Source organism: Amblyomma americanum, chromosome 7 (assembly GCF_052857255.1).
Source record: "Amblyomma americanum isolate KBUSLIRL-KWMA chromosome 7, ASM5285725v1, whole genome shotgun sequence".
Lineage (NCBI taxonomy): Eukaryota > Metazoa > Arthropoda > Arachnida > Ixodida > Ixodidae > Amblyomma > Amblyomma americanum.
Window position 1 is genome coordinate 61,338,041 of NC_135503.1, and position 27,181 is coordinate 61,365,221.

The 27,181-nt window shown below is 50.3% G+C and overlaps 1 pseudogene; it reads left to right on the top strand.

The window, feature by feature from the left end:
- Nucleotides 1-24,177: 24,177 nt before the first annotated feature.
- LOC144097725 (presenilin-1-like) lies at nucleotides 24,178-26,668 on the top strand (annotated as a pseudogene).
- The last annotated feature ends 513 nt before the right edge of the window (nucleotides 26,669-27,181 follow it).

Below are 27,181 nucleotides of genomic sequence, written 5' to 3' on the forward strand. Positions count from 1 at the left end.
TCAAGCGTCGCCGTATCGGATGACTCTTCCCAAGCCGTTCCCTCTTGCCCTCGACTCCGAGCGTATAAAACGCCGCTGCCCCAGACGCCGAGAGAGACTTCGATTTCTTCCTGCGAGTAACGTGGTCGCCCTGACCGGCTGCTCTTTTGCGATGCCAGAATAAACAAGTTGTTCTGTTGCCAGTCGATTCATCCTTTGCCGGGACCTTCGGATGTTTCCTGCTTTGCCCCAGGCCGCCAGGCCAACGCTACCCTTGGGGCTTGCAACCCAAATGCAACACCTTCCACTCGATAGCAAATAAAGTTTCATTCATTCATTGTTCATGTGGATGATGTAGGGCACGGAAACTCGGTTCAAGCCATTCAGCCCTAAATTACAGCTTTGAGTTACACTCCGAGAACTGGTATCCTATAAGAAACGTCATTTATTTATTTATTTATTTATTTATTTATTTATGTATTTATTTATATATTCTACCCCTCAGAGCCCGAGGCATTACAGAGGGGAGTGTGAAAAAAGATAAAAATAGAAAAATACAGCAGAGAGTCAAATTTAAATAAGACCTGCGTATACAATGCTAGCTATGGCTTTGCGGAACATCTCGTAATTATAAATGTCGGTAATATCTGCGGGAAGGTGATTCCAGTCCGTGAGGTACTCGGCAAAAATGAATGAGAAAATTATATTTTATTACAAGAATCTAAACCGACTTTATGAGTAGGATCAGTACGACGAGATACATAAAATGGCTGTGGGATAAGGCAACCGCGAAGTATGGGATGATGGTACATTTGTGAAACGAAGCGATACGAGACACTTTGCGAAGAAGTGACAGCATTGGAAGAGAAAGACTAGATTTCATTGTAGTTATGCTTGCAGTGCGGTTGTAATTAGTGAGAATGAAACGCACAGACTTATTTTGAACCATCTCAATAACATTAATAAGAACGTCATAAGTAAAATCCCCCACTGAATTTGCATACTACAGTTTGGAGTATTAGTTTTTTATATGATTTTATGTAGTTTTTATTAGTTTTTTATGTAGCAAAAGTTTAAAAGAAGAAGGAATGTTTAAAAATAGCGACGTAAGTAACCTAGCATGCGATAAGCATTGTTGACTACGTGTTCGATGTGAAGAAACCAGCTTAGCTCATCAGTGATGCCAACGTCAAGATATTTATATGATGGTACAGACACTGAAGAAATGTTATCAATGTAATTACTAATCACTACAGTGAATTCGGATATTCGAGGCCGGGTGACTCTCGATAGGATAATTGCAGCCCCTGAAACGATTGTCGGCACATCCACTACCACCGCTTTTCCTACCGAGAGCATCACGATCGGAGAGGAAAGAAGGCCGATTTCTGGCGGCGCTGCAGATACTGAGGCTATCAGTGCTACGCCCAAACACAGCGCTGGAGAAACGGAGAAGAGCACCGATCGCCTCACCAGTGCTGTTACCAATGGTGGATCGCCGGGTAGAAAGGAAGGCTTACGCAATACCTCACGTACTGGCTGGCCCGCGCCCGTTAGCGCAGACGGGACAAGTGGCACTGAGCCTACAGTCACTTCAAACTTGGCGAACGACGGTTCCGATGCAACCAAGAGCCCCAGAAGCACCAGTGCATAAACTAAACCCAGACGCAAGGATGGAAAGTTTCCCATCTATAGTGCAGCGGTAAGCGCGAAGTCGAAGTTCCTACGCAAAGCAAAAGACGATGGCAGCACTGGCAATTTAAATGTCACGCGGACGCGTTCCATCGGCCCTCTCAATGTTACGAACGTGGCATTTGGGAATCATCTTGGGTCACTTTGTCTGAACCCACTACTATCCAGTCGTTGTGGCGTGAACACTCCTTCTGTTGTCCCTTGTCTTTTGTGACTGTTTTTTTTCACCACTCGTTCTAGCGTGAACACTCCTTCTCTTGTCCCCTGTCTTTTGTGACTGGTTTTTTTCAAGTTACTATGAACCACCTGGCCCGCATTTCAACCCTTCCACTACTGCGGCAGGAAACAAAGCCATTCCCGCCTGCCGCATTGAAATGAGTACCGTTACGCAAGCCCTTGTCACAATTGGAGCTATGCCAATCACAACAGTCAATGAAACGTTTGTGGTTGAATCCACGCCAGCAGCGCCAAGAGAGCAAGAAGTGTTGCCAGCATGGCTCGTACGTCCTGCTGTTGTTTCCCATCGAAAGCCTGCCTCAGGAGAAGCAGCAACATACATTACAACCAGCCTTCAAGAAGCTCCCATAACCTCTACTCAGACTGCTCGTTTTACAGGCAACATGACTCAGTCCGCCATGCTAATCTAAAGCAGTATAAAACAACCCGGAATGGTTACGGTCACAAACGCAGCATCCACCGGCCGCGAGAGTCTTACGATTCGATCTACTGACATTAACGGATCGACGCCATCCACTTGGTCCAACGACGGCGCTCCTGATGTTCGAGAGAGTGACACCAAGGCAACACCAATCACCACCATGAGCGGAAGGTCCCTCTCTCGCCGTACTCGCATTCGCGCCGAAGCTCTGCGGCATACACGGCTTGCTGTCGCGAAATCCACCACAGTTGTCCGCAGAAGAACTCCAGCTAATATTACCAGTTCCGAAAGGACACTTTCCGCGTTTCTCATACAGTCTACTGTGTCGCGCAGTGCAGCGGTCGCACTTACAAAGGAAGAAACCGTCACGGGTGGGACCCCTCACCGAAGATCGTCTCAAGTTGTTGGTTCCAGCGAACGCTCACGTCGTGCTCTCCACATTTAACCCACCACTGCGGCTCGCGGCGTCCCGAGAAGGCGTAAAATGCCAATGGGCTCTCAAGAACGTGAGATCGAGAGGAAGACCACTTGGTTCTCCCGCGCTGTTAAAACGCACTGTTCTTGGCCTGGCATTAAAGGCACGTACAACTGTTCTTAAAACGATAATACCTCGTAAAAGAACAGGACTGTTTCCGCCTGGATTCTTGAACCTTATGTAAAAGCGCATGCAAAAAGAGGCTCAAGCCATCGTCGTTCATGAAGCTAATGCTTCTGCTATTGCTGAAACTGCTCACCCGGCGTACACTTCATTTCGTACTGCTTGCGGTAACAAGGGCTTTCTCGCTATGGACATTCGCACCATCTTCACGAGCCAGGCAAGGAGGACAGCCGCAAAAACAATCTGGGCCTTCAGTTAAGTGACTCCCACTCCTGCTGCAGGCGACGCGGGGGCAACAAATATGGGGAAATAAGAGCCTAAAAGCATAGAAAGAACTTAAAATATTGTAAAAGAATCAGAATTCGTACTTTACTTTGACGACAATCGGCTGTGCACCAGCTCTAAGACAGGTATCGGCGCATTAACACTGAAGAATAAAGCACGAATATTATATGTCAAAAAGAGCGTAATTTGACCTCCACGTATAGATCGCCTTGGAGTTCGCCAAGTTGTCGCCATCAAAGCGAGCCTCGCAGTAGATGTTCAAGCAGTGTCTCCCGCTTTTGTTTGCGGAACCTCATCACCTCCCTACATTTCCTCCTCCTCCTCCTCCTCCTCCTCCTCCTCCTCCTCCTCCTCCTCCTCCTCCTCCTCCTCCTCATAACCGTCATGTCATCCAGTGCTCTTACTTCAGCACTGGAAATATGGGCAAATTTCTGTGTTTCTATTAATAAAACCATCCAGCTACGGCAATGCAAATCGAAATACGCCTGGTGTAATTCGCATACTCAGGTAATATAATTTACTATCAAATTTCTTCAACAATGTATTCTTGGCTTCATCAGCTCACCGGCCACTAAGACGTCGCAACTATAGTGTGGACGTCACATGTTCTACACAGAAATTACCATGTAACAGCTGCTTAAATGCAGTTATCGCGAGTAACAGTTCACCGTTGTCACTCAGTCGCCACCGTTCTCGATTACGGCAACCAAAAGCCCCTTGGATGCAACAAACGAAGTGACTCGGTGATCGGCAGGGCGAAGCTGCTATTGCAAATATCCTAGTTGTTACAATGCAGTGCCTAGTGTGCGGTCCCACGGCATGGCAATAGTATATGCATTATATAAACTCATCCAGTGACCCTACGGCAACAGTGCGCTCAAGCACCGTCTCGTGGCAGGCAGCACTTCCTCCACCTAGAATTACTGCAAAATTTTTTACCTCCACCGCGGCGCTTCCACCTGCGGCCGCACTGTAGAGAGGCGGGCAAAGCGCGCGCCGTCGCCGCTCGCCGCTCGCCAGCGCCTTTTCATATTGGGATCTCTAGCGCAAAATTCAGAAAAAGCATGATAAAATTCGTTGTTCTCAGAAATATACTTTTCTGAACTAGGCGGCGGCCTGGTCAAACATTTGGCGTAACCAGCGGCTGCTTCGCGTTGACGCTACCAACGTTCTCGCTCCAGCGCGGCCCTCCTAGCACGAACCTCGTCTGAGACGACACCTCCAGAAGTTGGTGGTCCGCCCTCTGCACGTTGTTGCAGACTACGCGTTCTCTGCTCCAGCTTTAGTCGCCAGCCGTTACTTGGTCTTGCTTGGCCACTGATAGGTTTCTAGCTCGGCGGTGAGCACAAATGAGTGTTGTCTACTTTGATGTTGAGCCGCCCGCAGAGGAAATCTTGGCTGAGCTCTCTCTCACCCAGGACTTTTGCTTCCGATCTGCAGCCACTTGGGAGGGGGGGAAGGTGTAGAAAGAAACACAGAGATGATTAGACCAGCTCAAGAGGTCTGTGGCCTTCGCGGCTCCGAGTGCCAGCGTCACTCAGTAGCGGTTCGCCGATCGCTCTTCTTTCTCCCATCAGCGCCGCTCTCTTCGTTCTTTCCTCGTTCACTCCTGGCCACCTCGATTGGTGACCTTGGATGGACTTCATCCACGCGACGGCTCACGGTGAGCTCCGTAACCCGGCTCACGCTGTAAAAGACCCTGGATAACGGAATGCCAAAAATGAATTCTTCTTGAGGATCGCTGACACGTACCGAGCTGCTAGTAGAAGTGGGAAGGATAATCTTAATGCCAATTTCGATGACCATGTACTTTATTGAAGCGGGCCAACTCGTGCAGTTTTCGCACTTTATACAAGCAACTTTCTCCTCACAACCGCGATGCGGCACGGATCACCCGGTCTGCTCCTATGCTCTAGCTCCGCTGTGATGACCCCCATAATGCACAGGTCCACACGGGACGGAGAGGCAAAGAGACACCGTATGGCTCAGTTTAAACAAACAGATATATTCAATAATTATACATTATTAAGATTCAGAGGCTGGGGCGTCCGAGCTTACGTGCCGACGACTTCATGGGGGCGATGGAGTGGCTCTGGAGTTGGGCTCGAGCGGTTGCTGGCAGAAGCTGCACGCCGTCGGGCTTCGGCGCTGAAGGCCCTCTTGGCGAACGATGTCGTCCTGAGCGTCCCTCTTCCGTACTGCTTCTCGATTTTTATATCCTCTTCTCCACACTCCCTAGGGTGAGGACGCCCACGCCGGAGGGGAAGGAGGGGGGCTAGGGCTTTCACTTGGGCGCACAAACATACCACCGCAATTATGGTCTCGCCCCCCTCACGTGTTGAGTTCGAGGGAAAGAAGGTTGTCTTCGAGGTAGCGCATAGCGTCGGCTGTGGTAAGGCGCGCTCTGGCCCGCTGACAGTTCCCGCGGGTCACCGGCCTCCATTCTCCATCCATCAACTGACACTCGCTCCTCAAGGTAAGGCGCGCTCTGGCCCGCTGACAGTTCCCTTGTCCTGGAATGTGCTCGGGAGGGCCGCCCCTGGAACCGCCACGCCAATTGGGGAGGATAAGCCCGTTTCCCCGCGGCGGCGGCGGCGGGTCCGGTTGGGTCCGGTTGGGCTTAAACCCCTTCGTTCTGGTCGTCACTCAAAGAGCATGGCTGGGTAATTGATGATGCCGCTGTCATCTGGGTCTCCGTCTACGCCGCGCCGTCGAACGCGGAACCTCGTAGCACACACAAGGAATGTCACACCGCTCTTCAGGCGTAATCGTGCCTTTATTTTATAATGAGACAATGGGGTTGACAGTAAGGCGGTGCATGAGTAGACCATATTGTATTTTTCAAAGTCATTCAAAAGCATTCGACAAAATTGCACTAGGTCGGCTGTTTATTAAATTATCTGCTCTTTGTCTTGATGCTCTCACATTGTCTTGGTTTCGTAACTTTGTCTCATTCCGTCAACAGTTCACAGTTTTCGACGACTTTCCCTCAGCGCAATGTGACGTAACCTCCGGTGTACCAGAGCAAAGCGTACTTGGACCCTACGCTTTCCCATTTACATTAATGGCCTTCCCAATAATATTGCTGCCCATTTGCGTGTTTTCGCCGATGACTGTTGTTTAATCATGATTCAAGCCGTACTATATGTAAATCTATGACGTTAAGACTCAATCATGATAAATCTGACTTCAACCACTCTATGAATAATATCTTCTTATCTCAAGCCATGTCGTACATATATCTCGGAATTCAGTTATTACCAAATCTTTCACGGTCTTGTCACATTTCAGCAGCATGTAACAAGCATGGAGGACATAAGGTTTCATGCGCCGAAATACGCGAACCTCACCTAGCTCCGTTTGCAGACCAGCATATTTAGTATTTATTCGTCCGCAGTTCGAATTCGCCTCATCAATATGGTCTCTCCATCAAAAATGCCTGATTGCAATGCTTGAGTACATTCAAAACAGCTGTCCGATACATTTCTAGATGAACTTGAATACCATAATGATATGCAGCTACTAAAATCTAGTCGTCGTATTTCCCATCTCTGTTCATTTCATAAATACTTCTACACCCGCACCTCATGTTTGCCTCTGGAATGACCTCCTCACTGTTCACTGCGCTTATGCAATCGTCTCTGCTTCAACTGCATAGATGAACAAAAGTCAATCAATTCCTCTGCTTCATCTAGAGCAGTTAGGCTTTGGAATTGATTGATTGATTGATTCAATTTTATTTCTCAACATTCATACAAGGCATGCTTGTGAAAACATCTGGATCCCTAGCTAAAAGCTAGTTGGGATCCATGCAATTCAGTTTCAAAGAAAATTGCAGGCATAACTAAAATTAATTACATACATATAAAAGCTCATGAAATTAGAAATACATAAATGGGTACATAGAGCAACAATATTCAGAGCACCAAGCCTCTTTAACAAACGCATACAAACACACAAAAATACATGAAAAGAAAAAAAACGCTGGCTTCACTCATTGTTTATAATATTTCTTCAATGACTCAGGATCTTCCTGACACCATATTCTCTTTTTCTGATCCTGAAGAAACTAAAAAGTACCTCCGCTTGCATTTGTCTCTCTAGTATTGCTCTAAATTTTGTGTCTAGTGTTTCAGTTGCACTTGGTTATCACTTACTCGCATATTCGCATTTTATTTTAGATGAGTTTTGTTCGTATTTTAAATTTTTTCTTTGAATGTTCTTTCTTTCCCTTCCTTTTTGGATTAACTTTGTGCTCCGTTCATATAATTGCCTGGTACCACTGTGCCGTTAGTTTGGTTTTATTTTTGTATATTCATTTTCTGAAGTATATACTTTGTGATGACCCCCCATAATGCGCAGGTCCACACGGGACGGAGAGGCAAAGAGACACTGTATGGCTCAGTTTAAACAAACAGATATATTCAGTAATTACACATGATTAAGATTATACAGCAGACGCTGGGGCGTCCGAGCTTACGTGCCGACGACTTCATGGGGACGATGGAGGGGTAGGTAGGTAAACTCTTTTATTGCGCCCAAAAACAGGGGACCAGTCAAAGGACCGGTTGCGCTGACTTAGAGGAGGTCGGCGGGGATCCTTTGGGATGCCGCGGCCTCCACCGCGCGCTGGATAAGCCAGCGTTGGTCTGCTGGCTTGGAAGTACACAGGAGAGACTCCCACGTCTCTGGGGTGTTTGCGTTGTCTCTGTTGTAATGTGGACATGTCCACACCATGTGTATGAGTGTGGCCGGAGTTGAGCAGTGTTTACACATGGGGGCTACTCCGGAGTTGATCTCGAACGGTTGCTGGCAGAAGCTGCACGCCGTCGGGCTTCGGCGCTGAAGGCCCCCTTGGCGAACGATGTCGTCCTGAGCGTCCCTCTTCGGTACTCCTTGTCGATTTTTATATCCTCTTATCCCCACACTCCCTAGGGTGAGGACGCCCACGCCAGAGGGGGGGGGGGGCTAGGGCGTTTACTTGGGCGCACAGACACACCACCGCACTTATGGTCTCGCCCCCCTCACGTGTTGAGTCCGAGGGAAAGAAGGTTGTCTTCGAGGTAGCGCATAGCGTCGGCTGTGGTAAGGCGCGCTCTGGCCCGCTGTCGGTTCTCGCGGGTCACCGGCCTCCGTTCTCCATCAAATGACACTCGCCCCTCAAGGCCGGAACACGAGGTCACTAAAAGGCCGGGAAAGTGGTCCCTTGTCCTGGGATGTGCTCGGGAGGGTTGATTGATGATGCCCACCGTCTTGCCACGGGGCCAGGCCCGCCGAAACGAGGCCCCCTGGAACGGCCACGGCAATTGGGGAGGATAACGCCCGTCTCCCCGCGGCGGCGGCGTTCGACTCGTGCCGACACTATGGAAAGGGGGTCCGGTTGGGCTTAAACCCCTTCGTTCTGGTCGTCACTCTCAACGAGTATGGCTCGGTAATTGATGATGCCGCTGTCATCTGGGTCGTCTCCGTGCGGTCCACGGCGGCAGGCCCAAAAGCAATCTCACTCAAGTTGCTTGCAGCCATATGGACCTCCTTCACCCCGCGACGTCACGAAGATGCGGTGGCGCTGATGTTAGCAGCGACTTTCGCATGGTAGGCAAAACAGGTTCCGCTTGCCCGTGCCTACCGCAGCTACGGGCGGCTGCTTCAAGCCTGTGCACTGCAGAAGCAGCATGTATTGACCAGCTGCGTCACTGCTGGATCCGCGTAGTAGCATAAAAAATATTAAATTAGCCTCGATAGGTTTCTCGCGCATAAATGCCGCATTCGGAAACTGGCTAACAGGCATTGGGCCACGGTAGTAAAGCGCGAAGTCTGAGAGTCGATAGGCCCTGCCACTCAATGCACTTAATAGCATGTAAGTTACTGCGTTCATTCACCTGAACTTCAGGATAGTAGGCTGATAATTGCTGAAGGAAAAAAAAAGACATATGCAGCTGCACACGTACTTATCACCTTGAGCCGGAGTGCACGGGGCGCCGACAGGTTCACTCGCCCCCAAGGAATGCGTTTTTTTGTTAATAGCACCCCATGTTTTAATGGCGCGTTTTATGACATTTAATATTTACTTGAAACTGTTTCTTGATATGACGACGTAATTATTTCATTCGAGTAGAAAGAAGTCTGGTAAGTTGTGTCAATCTTGCGCGGTCGCGTTGGTGTGCTTAGAATAGCGTACCTTAAGTGTGCTCAACGCCATATGCTTTTTCATTGCATCATGCATGTGTCATGTTTCATGAGGTAGCACATGATCGCGAAGCTTGTTTGGAAAGAAGCAGCCGCAGGCGTGCTACTAACAGACACGTGGCGAGATTGAGAGGGGACGTGGCAATGAAAAGTGTTTTCGTTATTCATGCATGCGATATGTAACTAAACTTGTTGCAAATATGAAATTCCTACGCTAGTTTCAGTAATTCCTTTTATTTATAGCTATACCTGGTGCAGTTCTGGGTGATTATAATTAACACCGTCGTCAAGTCCCCCTAAGGTCTCAAATAATTGAGTAGATAGTGCGGCCGTTTTTTTATGCCAGCATGTACATAAAGCCCTGTTCTGTACGATGACGCGATTAGTTCTTTTCCTATATGATCAATACTTATGCATGCATAGTTACATGAAAACGTTTCTTACAAGAAATAACTAACACAGTACTGCACGTGTAGGGAAAAAAATCGAGAGATTTATTACGCTCCTCAACGTCTCAGGAATAGTTTGCGACAAATGGAATCATTTGATTTTCATGCGAATTACGAAGGTGAGTGATCCAGTCGCAGAAAATGTGAGAGGTCACAAAACGAACCTTAAAGTTTGTGGCATCTTCGCTTTCGCTTTGGTCAAAGAAATGCGGCACTCAAATCAAATAAATTACCTCCCAATTTTTGACGACCACACTTCTAAATAATAATAATAATAATAATTGGTTTTTTGGGGAAAGGAAATGGCGCAGTATCTGTCTCATATATCTTTGGACACCTGAACCGCGCCGTAAGGGAAGGGATATAGGAGGGAATGAAAGAAGAAAGGAAGAATAGGTGCCGTAGTGGAGGGCTCCGGAATAATTTTGACCACCTGGGGATCTTTAACGTGCACTGACATCGCACAGCACACGGGCGCCTTAGCGTTTTTCCTCCATAAAAACGCAGCCGCCGCAGTCGGGTTCGAACCCGGGAACTCCGGATCAGTAGTCGAGCGCCCTAACCACTGAGCCACCGCGGCGGGGCCACTTCTAAAAAGCGTAATATATAAATTTGTACTTAATATTTTGCTATAATTTTTCGTCACGAAACTAGACTTCAGGGCTAGGAAAGAAATAATTCTAGAAATAAAAAAATTTCACCAAATCGACCAGCTTAACAAGAAGACAAGTCGGCTTGGCTGGTGCTTGGTCATGCGGCTAAAAACAGCGCTAAGCGAGACAGGAGATCAGAGACACGACGCTGTCCCCACTTTTCGCACAGCGCGACACGTACGTATGTCAGCAGACGATGAGCGCATGTCTGCTCCGACGAAACAAGTCCAGCACTTCCCCTCACTATTGTCCCGAAGTAAAATCATTCCGGCTAGTGCAGAGTGTCAAAACTTGTTTTATTCAATGCCTAGCGCATAAATAAACGACAGGAACGCTTTCTACATGTTTACTACTAACCATATATACTATACACAGTGCAAACTATTTCTCTTTATAGGCTGCACGCGGCCAACGCGAGCTCGTGTACTTCGACAAATTACTAAGTTGGAAGCATCGACCATTGCTATGATTCGCAGAAACTGGAAACGCGCCTACAAGCCTTGAAAACCCGCACTCAGCACCTATCCGCGACGCCACTCCCCGACCTTTTGCCTACCACGAGCTCGCTAGCGACTGCAGCGCCACCTCGTTTGTTTACAAACATGCAGGAGGTCCATACAGTAGAAACATGAAAGGGGGTCCGGTTGTGCTTTCGCCGCCACTGGGGGCTCCGTCTACGCCGCGCCGTCGAACGGGCACCCTCGTAGCACACACAAGGAACGTCACACTCGCTCACCCTCCAGAAGAATGTTCTCCGAACATTTGAGTCCATGCAGCTCCCCTTGTCTTTCTGAATCGCCTCGCACAGTGCGTCCGACAAAACACTTTTCGCTGCACTCAACACCATTGCACAACACCATATGCCTCCGCTGTCATAACTGGCGTCTCCAGGGGCAGCACTGATCTTCTTTTACAGATAAACATGAAACTCAGCACCCAAGCCTCTCCTTTCTAGTCCAAACTGGACGAAATAAATTTACCACAGTTACAAAGGAGCTCCCACTTCTAGCACGATCACGGCACAGACAAAAATATACATAACGAAAGGAAGTAGGGCAGGTTCTGCATGCGCTCCGCATGCTCTCCTGTGAAGGTGTTACTTAATTACAGAAAGGTTTAACTACCAACTCCGATAACTTAACACATAAGCACATAGCAATGTTATGAGCTGCGGCATTACACAATTCTAACCAGTTCACAACTCCGCTCTGTTTACGCCATTAGTCCGACTTAGCTTTCCGATTTCGCAGCGGATATCGGCCTTCGTGAGTAATACTAAGTAAGTCTGTGACCCTTTGTCTGCTTTGGGACTCGCGAGGGCTCGTGGCAGGAGCCTCTCCTGGCGTTATCTGCGCGGCAACCTCGCGCGCTTCTTCTTCTAGCAATGCATGAAGTAAATCCGGTGGCATTCCGGCCGTCACCTCGGGCGCCTGCCGAACAAATGCAGGAGAGGGCGTTTCTTGCGAACTATCTGCGCGCTCCGCTTCACTTCTGTCCCCCTCAAAATCCGCGCTTTCCCTTTCCTCATTTCGTGAATACTGAACCGGTGCCGACTTGAGGCGATTTGCGTGTATCCTTATCAAACGCCGGTTCACGTCTCGGACTCTGAAGTTTACCGGAGAAAGCTTCTCGACAACCTCGCACGGTCCTCTCCACTTCGTCTGGAACTTACGAGCTAGCCCAATCTGCCTTTGGCAGTTTTCAATGTACACGCTGTCCCCCACATCAAACGGCGCGTCTCTAGCACTGCGATCGTGCACCTCCTTCCTGCGCTTCGCCGCTTTCTTTAAGGACTCCTTTGCGATGTCCCTCGCCACTTGCAAGCGCGATTCTAGCTCAACCTTATAGTCGTCCAGTGAAGCGTATGGGACACGACGGGGGCCCTCTGGCACTTCACTAGGCTGGTCCGGGTCTCGGCCGTAGAGAAGAAAGAATGGCGATTCGCCCGTGCTCTCGTGTGCTGCGGAATTGTAAGCAAACATTGCATACGGGAGCCACAAGTCCCAGTCCCGCTGGTCGCGCGAAACAAAATGCGACAGGAACCCGGCCACGGTTTGGTTCAGTCGCTCCACCGCGCCGTTGCAAGCCGGATGGTACGGTGTTGTCTGCTTCTTAGCGATCTTAAGCAGCTCGCAAACTCTCCTCATTAGCTGCGACACGAAGTTCGTTCCCCGATCTGTCAAGAGTTGTCTCGGGGGTCCATGTCGGAGCACGATCTGTTCGACAAATGCTCTTGCAACCGTGTCTGCCTTCTGATCTGGGAGTGCTACCGCTTCCGCGTATTTTGAAAGGTGATCGACAAATACTAAAATGTACTTGTTTCCGGAAGTGGTCGTGGGCAATGGGCCCATTATGTCCATACCTGTCCGCTCGAAGGGAGCCGAAACCTCAGGGAACGGCTGAATTGGAGCTGGTCTTCGTCCCTTGGGTGTTTTTCTTTCGAGACAGGAATGACACTTCGCACAGTAGTCTCTAACATCCTGTCGCATGCCACTCCAAAAGTACAAACGCTCCACACGCCTGCGTGTCTTCGCTACGCCAAAATGACCGGCGCATGGCGCATCGTGAAACGCGCGAAGAACCCTTTCTGTCCACGACCGAGGTATGACGACTCTCTCCCAAGCGGCTTTCTCTGGTCTCCCTTTCCTGGTTGGCCTCGTGCGCCGACACAGGGTGCCGTCTTTGTCAATGAAATAACCTAGCTGTTCGGGGTGAGACGGTGCGCCCTCTAAGCTTTCGATTATTCGCTTCAGGTCAGGATCTTTGCACTGCTCTGTGCGTAATTCGGCGGGGTCGACTACGGGGACAAACTCTTCTATAGCTGCCACGGCAGCTGTGCGGCTGAGTGCATCAGCATTCAGATGTGTCTTTCCTGACTTGTGCTCAACTTCAAAGCAGTATTCCTGCAGGTGTAGATTCCATCTAGCGAGTCGCGAGCTAGGGTCCCTGACACTCATCACCCATTTCAGAGGATGGCAGTCTGTGACTAGCTTGAATTTGCGGCCGTAAAGGTAGCATCTGAAGTGCTTTACTGCCCAGACAACGGCGAGGCACTCCCTTTCCGTAGCTCCGTACTTTTGCTCTGTGGGGCTCAGCTGTCGGCTAGCAAAAGCAACGGGATGTTCTTTGCCCTCGATAATCTGAGATAGCACGGCACCAACTGCGAACTTTGACGCATCTGTGGCCATAACGAAGGGCAAATTAAAATCCGGGTGGCGCAACAGCGGTGCACTCATTAGCTTCCCTTTCAGGGCCCCAAAAGCATTCTCCGCGTTTTCGTCCCAGCGAAAGGCGACATTTTTGGCTGTTAAGGCGGTGAGCGGCTTAGCGAGCTTGGCGAACTCCTCTATGTGCCTTCGGTAGTAACCGATCAGGCCGAGAAACTGCCGGACCTGGCGGACGCTAGTCGGGGATGGAAAATCCGAGACACACCTTAGTTTCTCAGGGTCCGGTCGCACGCCGTCAGCTGAAACAACGTGCCCGAGGTATTTCACCTCGTTTTTGAGGAATTGGCACTTAGAGGGCTTCAGCTTGAGACCCGCTGCTCTTAGTCGCACCAAAACCTGCTCAATATCGCGCAAATGGTTATCAAAACTGTCACTGTATATGATAATGTCATCCATATACACGAAGCACAGCCTCCCCAGAAGACCTGCCAGGATAACATCAGCGGTTCTCTGCCAGACAGCAGGGCTGTTGGCCAGACCCATCGGCATTCTTTTCCATTCATAGTGCCCTGAGGGCGTGTTGAATGCCGTTTTCTCGGCATCTGCCGGATCCATTGCTATCTGCCAGAATCCCGCCGCCATGTCCACTACCGTGAAGTACCTGGCAGAGCCCAGCTGAGAAAGCGTCTCCTGTATATTGGGGATGGGGTATGGATCGATGCGAGTTACGGCATTTAGTTTGCGGTAGTCCACTACCAATCGATATGAGCCATCTGGCTTTTCCACCAATAGTGCTGGTGCTCCCCAGGGTGACTTTGAGTGTTCGACAATGCCGCGATCAATCAGGTCCTGCACCTGCCGCTCCATCTCCTCACGTTGGGAGTAAGGAATCCTGTACGCACGCTGGTAAACGGGCGATGAAGTGCCGGTTTCTATCCTGTGCTTTATAACGCCACAGCAGCCCAAATCCAGGCTGGACGCGGCGAATACCTCCGAGTAGTCGTTCAGCAAACCAGCCAGAGCCTCCCTCTCCCTGGATTTTACGTGAGAAAGATCGAACGACACCTTTGGAGCAGCCGAAGGACTAGCATGCTCTACAGTTGCGAGTACCGTATCGGTGGGCTCACGTTGCTCTATCGCAGAGGTGAAGAAAGCCAATGTTTTGTTCTTGGGAAGGCTCAGTGGCTGCTGGCTACAGTTAACCACCCGTAGGGGCACTCTGTGGGCGTCATTAACTGTCACGAGGCACGCGGCTGCCTTCAGGCCATTGCTGAGAGAGTCGACCGGCTCAAGCACTCCCACGGCGCCGCTCTCTACATCTGAAGGCACAAACGCGTACAAAATGTGCTCCGACCAAGGAAGGACGACCGCCTCCTCGACCAGCCGGACGGCAACCCGCGAATATACCTTCTCCAATGATCCCACTGTTTGACGGGTGTCAATATCGGTAATGCGAATCTCAGCCCCTCTCCTGTTCAAAAACGGAACTTTTGAGCCGCCCGCATTAACCTCTTCCTCAGAGAATGAGACTACTACCTTCCCTTTTCTCAAAAAATCCTGCCCTAATATACCTGACACTCCGTTTGGCAGAGACACCGTGTCCGGGCATACGTAGCAGGGGTGCTCCAATGCAATTCCGTCGAGAGAGAAGTGTAACCGGTAGAGTCCACTTATGCCAAGAGGATCCCCCGTTATGCCTACAAATTTGGTTGCCATACCACCAGACGCTTCCAACACCTCGCGGTCCCCCTTCCTTCGAAGCGTGTTAAAACTGCTCTCCTTAAGCAATGTCACCTTTGACCCCCTATCTATCAACAATTCCATGCAACAACCATTTAACTTGCAACGCACAACAGGGCATGCCTCGTCGGCCACACAAACTACCACCACCTCATCATCCACTGCTCCCTCCCCATGCTCCTCAGGATGGGGAGGACTATCTGGTTTTTTGTCTCGGTATCTGGAGCCCCGCTGTAGGCTTGCTTAGGGCGTGTCTCGCATGCTTCTCTTTGTGGCTCCCCACGGCGCACGTTTTGGCAGAACCTGGCGATGTGTCCGCGACCCTGGCAAGCGAAGCATACGATTTCTTCAATATCTCGCATACCGCGCCTGTAGCTTTGTGGCGGTCTCCGGTTTCCCGCGAATGGGCGCTGTTGAGCGCGCGCTTCAACCTGGCGTTCCACCTGCTGAGATAGCAGCTGTTCTAAGCGATCTAACCGCTTTGTCAAGAGAGCAACCTCAGGGTTGAGCACCGCTCTCTCTATGACGCGTACTCTCGCTGCGGCTGTCGTTAATGCCTCATTTCGTTCCTCATCCAATGCGGCCGCCACGGCTTGGTCGAAATTGCTCGGCTGGCGCCAGAGCACGAACCGGCGCACGGGGTCTTGCAGACCAGCCACGAACAAAGCGGTCATTTCCTCTTTAAGTAGATCCTCCGCGTATTTCTTCCTTAGCTGGTCCCCTTCCTCCTCCCTGCTTAACGTATCGCGTGCTAGGCGCTGAAGCCGGGACGCAAACGTTCGCACGTCCTCCCTACCATCTGTCCGGCGTCACGGAACCTCTGTACCCGCACGTGACCTGGTTCAGTGTAGAAATGCTCAAACGCGAGCTTCTTAAGTTCCGCAAATGATTTTGTGGATTTTACTTTTTCGTCTCGCCATGCAAAATCATGAGCAGCTCTTGCCATTTACACCTCGCCATTCCCAGCATTTGAGCATCGGACCATCCCCCCATTTTCCCAATCTCTTCTAGCATGGAAAAGAAATCGCAGATTGGAACCCCTGTCTTTTCTCCTGTAAACGTCGGAATGACGCTTCCTAATGCCAGCATGCTTGCTCCGAGCAACGGCTGTGGAGTGGGAGCTCCCTCAGATATAGACATATTTTTTTTTCACTCAAGCCCTCCGGTGCCTCAAGCCTCTCAAATGGGGGTAAAAGTCCCACAATCAGTCCCGTGATTTCCTTTTGATTACAATTTTGAAGTCATGAATGTCGCAGCATTCAGAGGACATTTGCTTTTGAGACCCCACTTCTGACACCAGTGTGATGACCCCCCATAATGCGCAGGTCCACACGGGACGGAGAGGCAAAGAGACACCGTATGGCTCAGTTTAAACAAACAGATATATTCAATAATTACACATGATTAAGATTATACATCAGAGGCTGGGGCGTCCGAGCTTACGTGCCGACGACTTCATGGGGACGATGGAGGGGCTCCGGAGTTGATCTCGAACGGTTGCTGGCAGAAGCTGCACGCCGTCGGGCTTCGGCGCTGAAGGCCCCCTTGGCGAACGATGTCGTCCTGAGCGTCCCTCTTCGGTACTCCTTGTCGATTTTTATATCCTCTTATCCCCACACTCCCTTGGGCGAGGACGCCCACGCCGGAGGGGAGGGGGGGCTAGGGCTTTCACTTGGGCGCACAAACACACCACCGCACTTATGGTCTCGCCCCCCTCACGTGTTGAGTCCGAGGGAAAGAAGGTTGTCTTCGAGGTAGCGCATAGCGTCGGCTGTGGTAAGGCGCGCTCTGGCCCGCTGTCGGTTCTCGCGGGTCACCGGCCTCCGTTCTCCATCAAATGACACTCGCCCCTCAAGGCCGGAACGCGAGGTCACTAAAAGGCCGGGAAAGTGGTCCTTTGTCCTGGGATGTGCTCGGGAGGGTTGATTGATGATGCCCACCGTCTTGCCACGGGGCCAGGCCCGCCGAAACGAGGCCCCCTGGAACGGCCACGGCAATTGGGGAGGATAACGCCCGTCTCCCCGCGGCGGCGGCGGCGGCGGCGGCGTTTGACTCGTGCCGACACTAGGGAAAGGGGGTCCGGTTGGGCTTAAACCCCTTCGTTCTGGTCGTCACTCTCAACGAGTATGGCTCGGTAATTGATGATGCCGCTGTCATCTGGGTCGTCTCCGTGCGGTCCACGGCGGCAGGCCCAAAAGCAATCTCACTCAAGTTGCTTGCAGCCATATACAGTAGAAACATGAAAGGGGGTCCGGTTGTGCTTTCGCCGCCACTGGGGGCTCCGTCTACGCCGCGCCGTCGAACGGGGACCCTCGTAGCACACACAAGGAACGTCAAAGCTTCCTCAACTAATACCCACCGGCGCCTGTGAGGTACGTACAAACAAATAAAATAAAACATCTTTGGGCGACCCTCTGTGCTTCGTTTGAATGTTTAGCATATCCGAGGTTCATACGTACACTAAAATTGGTTCTATCCGAGGTTGTACACCTTAAGTTGGTAATGTCCTAGGGCAACTGACGAAAATTCGTTATACCTCCGGTGACATACTTAATTTATTATATTTTATATCCGAGGGAAAGATGCGAACGTTCATTACACCCAAGGTTATTAACACACTAACACATCAAATTTCGTTATATCCGAGGTTAACACCCGAAAGTTCGTTATAGCCGAGGTGGCATAGTTTGCTTCGTTCCAAGATGTTATATTCGAGGTGGCATACTAAGGTTCGATATGCCACGCGTGACGCCGGTGGACATTTCCGCATGCACACACTGTGCCAATGATCTAATGCTAACGCATTAAAACTAAAATATACTATAGCGCTAACCAATCCCAAAGCGAAGTCCGCTGCGGCTTGGATGCGAAACAATCTACGCCGTGCAACTACGATCAACGACCGAGAGACGACCAACGATCGCCGCCCTCGGGGTATCCGGTGCTACGAACGTTGCAGTGCCGGTCTGCTGGTGCGACGTCGCCAAACCTGTGCCGTTGCACGAATGGCAGTGTTACTGCCGGACGGCGCTAGAATGCGTATCTAGCTTGAGCACTTTGTCACGACGCTGCAGTATGCGGTCGCTGCGCCGTCGGACGGTACTCGAAGGCTGTACAAATGCGCACTATATTCGGAGGGATGCTATTTTCTGGCTGAAAATATTGCTGAAATGCACTGAAATTTTTCAGCGAAGTGAGGCGCTGTGCGACAAAAAAAATGTTGAATTCGGCAACCGTTGACACAGGAATCGACAGTTCGGTAAATCTTGGCAGGTTTTACTGGAATTACTGGTCACTACGGTGCGGAAAGTAAAAGTATGAAGCATGCGTACGCCATTAGCGGCTAGTGCTGTTCTCATACCTGGGGTGCCGGAATTAAAAGAAGACGTCCCTTTTTGGCCATGGTGAATGGAGGAGGCAGGCGCCATTTTCTGATCGGCTACGAACTTAAATCAGTACCTTGGTTGAAAGTGAGACCTTGTGTAAGGTAGTCATAAACGCAACGAAACACAAAAAAGCAAACACAATCGGCTGTATTATCGCAACAGCTTTATATTGCTGTGGCGCCTACTGACGCCCACCGGTTGTCATAACAAGATATAACACATTGCAATAAATGTGCTAAACCTCGTTATCTCATTAAAGTGTTACAGTGTAGCTGAAGGGGGAGCGCACTTAGATACGAGGGCGTCAACGGGGTACACTATACAAAGATAAAGAACATCCTTAGTCCAAGATGGAGTCAACTGCAGCCACGACGTGCCCGCCGGTCGTCGAGGCTCTTCCGGCAGTCGCGTCTTCCACGGTGTTGCTTGTGGCGTCGGCGTTGTTGGTGCTGGTCGCGGCAGTTGTTTCCGTAGTGGCTGCTGTGGTGGACCGCGCGTGCAGCAGAGACTCGGTCGTCGTCGCGGACTGATCGGCGGTGACGTTGGGGCCGGCCTTCTGCTCGCCGCGTGGCCCGCGATGGCTGGCCCCTGCGAACAGCATGTGTCCCAGCACGACCAGGAGCAGCAGCGTTCAAAGCACCATCAGGGCCAAGCACACGGGCTTCATGGGGTTCCCTGCAGCACGCAGCGTCCTCCACTTGCGCTTGTCCCGGGGCGTCAGTGAGGCCGGCTTGTGCAGTGCTTCGGGCTCGGCAGCCGCAGGCTTGGGTTCCTCCTCACTGCGTTGACGGTGCACCATGGACCAAAGAACTCTGTGCTTGCCGCCGCACCCACTTGCACACACATTATCAGTAAGAGTGGTGACAGCTACAGTGGGCTGAGAAGATCGGACATTGTCCTGATCTTAGCTGTGCTTGCCGCCGTCGCTTGGGTATTCGCAAGAAATTTCGCTCACATGGTGTTCAGACACTTCCTTCGGGCCGTGTTCATGGCGTACTAATCGCAAAAGACCAATATTTGCATATAACGTCGTGAAACGGGTAGAGTAATGGCTTCTAAACCTAAAGTATACAGCATTCCAAACTATGCAGTAGAATATGCCTGCAGGAGGAAACAGATAATAATCATATAACGTAGAGCAGAAACATTTACAACCTTATATTCGTAACTCTGCTTAATGCGCCATTCACATACCTTTAATTCTTGTTTCTTATTGGAAAGTGTGCTCTGAGCACTCCACACCAACCAGGCACTAACATAATTTTAGAGCACATAGGTGCAATGGTGTATAATATTATATAGTTGATCTAAGACTTCTAGGTCAACTTTGCAGCTTTTTATCAAAAGTGCATTTATTATGATGTGACCTATTCGAGTTTTTCGTTGAAGGATAGCTGCAGGTTTGGCGTTTCCTGCTTTGACTTCTATTTAAATCGCCACAATTTGTGAATACGCGGAATAATCTTAGGCCTAGTGGCGCACGCCACTGGCTCCAAAAGGGAGTCGCCTAATAAGAGTATATTAACGCATATTAACGCAGAAAAATGCTATTAGCGAGCATAGTGCGCGCTGCTATGGTCTTTTTCTGAGTTGAACTTTGTCACCTGAGTATCTTTGTTCGACTGATCTCAGTGATGATTCAGACTAATTGTGCTCGAGTGCTTCTTCTGGAAGAGGTAGAGCGAAGGGGAAAGGAAGAATGAGTTGTTGATCCCGTCCTCGTAGGGCGTGTAAAAGACATGAAGTCATTGGAAGGTTGTCTTGTTAAAAAAATTTCGATCGCATACTTTAGCGTACAATTTCTTTTTACGATATGATAGGGCAGTGGATTTGTGTCGCAACCGCCTCCGACTAGTGTATGTGCATTGAGTTTTGTACTCTGCGGAATTATAGATGTGTGGGGTGCGTTAGTGCTTTACACTGCGCACAGTGCCCTCGCTCGGAGCCCTCACCTCTGATCGGGTGCCTGCGGCGACTCGTCCACGTGTGCCGATGGCTCTCCCTTGGCCTGCGCGTCGGTGCTCCTCGCAAGCATGGCGAGGGAGCCCAGGGTGGCGGCCGCCGAGGCGGCTGCGAAGGCCGCCGTGGAGGCCGCCGTAGTGGCTGCACCGATGGCCGCCCTGACCGGCAGGGCTGCGGTCGTCACTGCGTCCGGGGCGGCTGGCGGCGCATGGCTGGGCGGCGGAGGCTTGAGCGCTGGACGCAGTTGGGGCGCCTTCGCGCTGGGAGCATCGGCTGTGCCATGCAGCGAACGACGAGGAAGTAAAAAAGAGGTCTAAAGGTGCGGTGGTTTCATAAGGCCCTCGCACCTTCACTTCAGGCTTGGTTAAACAAGCCAAAGAACCAACACACAAACAAGTCCGTATACACGCATGTGCGTAATTAACGGCTTCTGGAAGCAACGATCTTTTCGGTAAGAAGCACGCCAAACGGCGTAGCGCACCCGTTACACCATCAAGCATGCCAAGCGAAGTAGGGCGATTGCTGCGGTTTACCTTTCTCTGGTTCTGCGACTGGGGCGCTAGAAGGGTCTGCCATGTCTCAGCGCCCCTCTCGGAGTCTGCCACGAACCTGCAAGTCGACGAGGCGAGACGAGGCAGCACTCCGGATGTATTCTTCTTCTTCTTCTTCTTCTTCTTCTTCTTCTTCTTCTTCTTCTTCTTCTTCTTCTTCTTCTTCGTCTTCTTCTTCTTCTTCTTCTTCTTCTTCTTCTTCTTCCTCCTCCTCCTCCTCCTCTTCTTGTTCTCCTTGTTCTTCTTCTTCTTCTTCTTCCTCCTCCTCCTCTTCTTCTTCTGCTTCTTCTTCTTCTTCTTAGTAATGGAGGTCTCTTTCACGCCTTGCGTTGCCGGGTTCCCCTTCTAAATTTCTACCTTCACAGATCTGGCCTGGCAGCTTCCCTACTGTGCCCTTTTTGTGCCGAACCTGAGACAATAGATCACTTCCTGCTGTTCTGCCGCCGCTTTTCTCATTTGAGGAAGAGTATTTTGCAGATTCCATTTCATCAACTGGGCTTGCCTGTGTCTTCCGCGGTTGTTCTTTCCATTGGCGCTTCTTTGCTTGGACGAAGCGACAGGAGTGTGCGCTCTGCTGTGCAAAATTTCCTTCAAGAAACGCAGCGACTCCCATTCTAATTTCTTTTTCCCGCCCTCAATCAGTACGACATTGCAACATTACAGGCATTGTGTACTATTGTGCACATTAAGAAATTGTCCCGTCTTTGATCTCCAAGTTAACTGGACCCCTTTCCTTCCCTTTTCCAATCTCTCAGACTACATACTATTACCACTCCTTTTCCCGTCAAAACTTTCCTGTATCCAGTAATTTACCGCCTGTGTCTTGGCCACTCCCCCGTAGTGGGTATGTGCCAGCAACGTCTGAGGCCTTCCTTCCTTCCTTCCTTCCTTCATGTATCCAAGGAGCGAGCTTCTTCCTCTTCTGTTCGGAAACAGAACTGTGGTATAAGCGATAAATCCTAATAAGCTGCAACAGAGCACTGAAGAGAGCTGATAAAAGAACACCACTAATACCTTCCGAAAAACCAGACGACGGTTAAATGCCAAAAGAGCTGCTGTCTAATGACAGGAAATGAAAACCCATGATCACTTGCGAAACTATCGGCCGGAGCAATGCGTTACAAGATTTCTTTTTCCTTTTTTACCTCCTATCCCCCAAAAGGTCCACCGAGCCTAGATTTTTCGTTTCAAAAAGAAAAAAACAGCCACAGCTAGCCTTTCTCGCTTTTTTTCCCTATGCTGCCACGGAGAAGAAAGTCATCGGTGGAAAATATTTAATCGAAGATTACAAATCGAGCCCGGAAAGACAGACGTCGGAAAGTGATACAACAGTGTTCCCCAAAGGACGGTGTCTGAATCATTCCTCTACGTATTCGTAAACAGCATAGCGTGCAGCCTGTCTGTGTTCCTGAGAACTGCACAGAGGCTTCTTTAACTGGTCTTTTCACGCTTCATAATTGGTAGCTCCTAATTATGACGTCAGAGGATGCAGCTTGCACGCAATGTCAGTCGCCGGTTTTGAGCGTTAAGGTAGGCTGGGGGACAATAAAGCAAAATGCATAATCGATTGAAAGAACCGCTTGCACAGTACAGCCATTCTCTTTGTGTTGTTCATATAGTCATTCGGGGCCACTGGCAGACCCTGTGATAGCAAATGACTGGGGCATGTTTCGACAGTGTTGATGAGCAAGAATAAATGTGAATAGAACCTTTGTGCTGTCAAGAATGCCTGTCATCCATTCATGCCAAGATCGTCCCTCTCCCTCTTTTAGCACTGCCAGCTCCCACTTGCGCTTCACATTTTCACGTTTCAGAGTTAAGTGCTCACATCTCTCGCTGTCGGTAATCTAAGCTGAGGAGCACTCCAACTCGCGACTAATTTCGCGTAGTGAACAATGGCGAAATTTTCCACAGAAATAAATACGTGTATGCCTTGAATTGAAACTACCGCCCGCCAAGAATAAGGACCTCTGACTCTCGACATCTTACACCACTTGGTCTTCGCCGCAGCAATACATGTGTTTATAGCCCATATTGGTAGCATAGACCGCGATATACCTGTTACAGACAGAATTGGCGCAGAGATTACTAGGAGTGCAACTCTGAGGCGCTGGCTGAAAATACATCTACGTTACTGGTTGCTATGACGCAAAGGAAAATGTGTGTATTACTGCTACTATCAGAGCCATCATTATTGCCATTTTACACTAATAGAAAATTTGCGAAGTAGGGAGGCTGTAGATCCAATTCCAAAATCAATCCAAATCTAGCAAGTCGGTTAAGCGCGTCAAATTAGATTTACTCCCTCTGCAACTAATTTCTCCTTCGTGTTACGCCGACGACGCCGCAGAACCGAGGAATGGGCTCTTAACAGCTGTCGTTGTAAAATATACGTGCAGTACCTAGAACCCCGCTTCAAAATTTCTGGACTTTCAGCCCCTGCATATGAAGGCAAGGCACGGTTGGAGTCACAACCTGAAGTCACTATCTAGAATCACTATCTGGGGTTGTGATCTGGAGTCACTATGTGTAGTCACCGTCTGGAATCCGAAAACTGTGAACGAGCCCAGCTTTGCCGCGACCGGCACCGACCACTATTGAAGCTATCAACTTGAAACACCGCCATACTTTCGTCACTATCATCATCAACAATCCTCGAGCGGTGCCATCAGGCCGTTAGGAGAGAGAAGAAGAAAGGAGCCATTTGTCAGCGTTCTCTGCGGGCTCCAGCCAAATGTCGAGCGACGTCGGAGAGGACGAGAACCTTGCACTCGGTGTCGCCGGACAGCCGACAGTCGTCGCCGCTTCTGCACCCGCGCCTCCTCCAGACGCGGAACGAGTGCGGTGCCTGCTGTTGCAGGTGTACGAGCACCTGCTGCGCCAGGTCATCACGCTGATCGTGGCCGTTTCCATCTGCATGCTGAGCGTGAGCGTGCTCATACGCGTCAACCGGCACAGCCACAACGACGCCCTGCAGCTGGGCTACGCGCGCTTCGCGGACGACGGCGCCGACGTTGTTGGGGCGGCAGCCGAGGGCGTCGTGCTCATGAACTCGTTCGGCAACGCACTCAGCTTCCTCTCCATGATCGTAATCGTCAACGTCGTCCTGGTGATCCTCTACAAGAGGGGCCACTACAACATCATACAGGCGAGCAGCTTGGCGCCAAGCCTGTTTCATTAGTGGCGTTTGATTGTTTGCCACTACGCGATGCTGCAGCTGTTTCGGTGAATAATTTGCTCTCCTCTTCAAACTGCTTCAGTGCGATTAAATGTGGTTTATTCATCTAACGCTGTACCTGCATTTCGTTTGCTATGTCTGTTCACAGCTTACTGGTTTTATCGAATGCATTCTTTCCCTATAAACTCCAGTGGAGGCGAGCGCTTACAGAAACAGGTTTACTAGCGATTTTCTACCACAGGCTACAAAAGACGCAAGGCTTATGAGAGTAGCGATAACCTCGCAGATGGAAGTAGTGTGTCAGTGGCTTAGTTATTGTTTGCGAAGAAATATTGTACTAAATTATTACGCCCTTAATAACACCGCAGAGCACGGACAGCTGAAAAAAAAATGCGGTGGAAAAGATGACTTCACTGCCTAATGAGACTTCACGAGTCGTGCTTTCGGCTAGGAATCGATGTCATTGTTAATTAACATCTGCTGCCTTGGGCCTACGCAGAGACAACCAGGTTTACTCTATGTGCCACTTCCGTCTCCCGCTTTCCTCTCATTTCTCTCTCATTTTCTGATCATTATTGCGAGGTGTATGGTTGCCCTCCTAGAGCTAATCGTTGGTCTATAAGCGCCTTAAGGAATCGCTGTCGGGGTACGAGTGGTGTCATGACCACGATGCTGCACAAATTTCACCTGTTCGTACGTTTAGCTAGTTGCTGAACATTTATGAGGTGTCTACGCTTTTATTCCCTCATAGGGAATGTGTAAAGGCTACGTTATGTGCTTGCAGCCGTGAGAACTTGTGACAACACGCGAATGCAATAGTTTACCACGTCTGAAACCACGCGTGTGCCCGCGCAGGCGTGGATGATGACTGGCACCACCATCTTGCTTTTCCTGACGAGCTACTACTACATGGGTCGCATCGCCTTCTACTTCAACTTGCCGCTGGACCACCTGAGCTGGTCTGTGTTCATATGGAACGTGGGCGTGACTGGCATCACGGCCGTGTACTACGAGGGGCCCTTCCTCATGCAACAGGGTTACCTCGTGTACGTGTCCGTGCTCATGGCCATGATCCTGGAAGAATCGTTCCCGGAGTGGACCTCCTGGATACTCCTTGTCCTCGTCTCGATCTGGGACGTGTTCGCGGTTCTCTGCATTGTGGGCCCACTACGGATTCTCCTGGAGACAGCCAAGGAGCGAAACGAGCCGCTATTTCCGGCACTGGTCTTCTCCACTTCCTCGGCTTGGTGATACGCCGCCGACAAGCGCTCGATCATCATGGCTCCGCCTGGAGCCTCTTCAGTGGCCGCTGCCGGCGCTATGCGCTTACGTGACAACAAAGCACCGGCAGTTCCTATGGTAGGGTCAGAGTCGATGTCCGAGACACAGGGCGGGACAAAGAATCTGGCTTCAGAGGGTCCTGACCTTTTACGAAGGTGCGTGCTTCTAGTGCCTTCGAGTCACGATGAGCAGGATATATTCGACTCGTGGTCGAATTCGCCAGATGTCAAACTACAGTTGGTTCTTTATGGTGAACTATCCAAGGCACTGCGCGCTGTGAGCGGAAGAAGTAGAAAGGCACCAAAAATAATTAACGCATCCGATCCTAACAGCTCCACTAGTGCAACGAGCGGCACGGACGGGGACAAGGGGCCATCTTCAGGTCCGTCGGGAGCCGATTATGCAGACGAAGAGGAGGGCAGAGGGTTGCCTTCAACGCGTAAGCTGACCTCAGAGGATGCGGGTGGTGCCTTAGACAGCGACCCACAGGACGCGCACCCTTACCCATCTGATGTTCCCGGTGTGCATCCTACTCAAGGTGGAAAGGGCCCTCGGAACAGTCGAGGCCACCGCACTCGCAGACACCGAAACACGAAGTCAACAAGACAGCAGGAAATATTGGACGATGCTTCGAGCGAGAGGGGAATGAAGATGGGCCTCGGCGACTTCATCTTCTACAGTGTCCTTGTGGGGAAGGCATCAAGGCATGGAACTGTGGTCACCGTTATCGCCTGCTACGTGGCTGTTATAGTAGGCATCCTTCTCACGCTCTTTCTGCTGGTGCTGCTGCAAAAGCCTTTGCCTGCACTGCCTTTCTCAATCAGCTTGGGCATCATTGCCTACTTTTCAAGCGTTTACCTCACCGAACCTTTCTTGGATGACATGGACGCGTTGGCTTTCTAGCTATAGCTGACGCCTGTCTCCATAGTGGGCTCCATCCGTGTTAACGACAAAAAAGTGTAGTAAAGACGATAAAACGGTCTTAGGCTGTTTGAGAGAAGATAGATGACGTACTCGTGCCTGGTAAGGTACAAGCAGATACGGGATTAGCAATCCTTGTGTGCTTTTTTCGGTCACCTGTTTTAGTAACATTCTTGAAACTCGTGACTACGAAAGTACGAAATTGTCTGCAATGAATTACCAAAACTCCACTGTCGACTGAGGAAGCAATTCCTAGAGCTGCTAGCGTATAACTAGCAGATCCCATTGACCAATGTGCCAGCCTACTAGAAGCTGGTAGTTGAAGTAGAGGCTTGAGGTTTGTCTCGAAGGCTGAACACGCCAACGTTGGCTCCGACTTTCAGATGCAGGACGCCACCATTAGCAGCGCTTGGCTGTTTTTGACAAGGGTTTATATAGTTACACGTTGCAGTGTCACACCTCCGCCTTGTCGTATTAAGCGATGCTGGTGTCTCG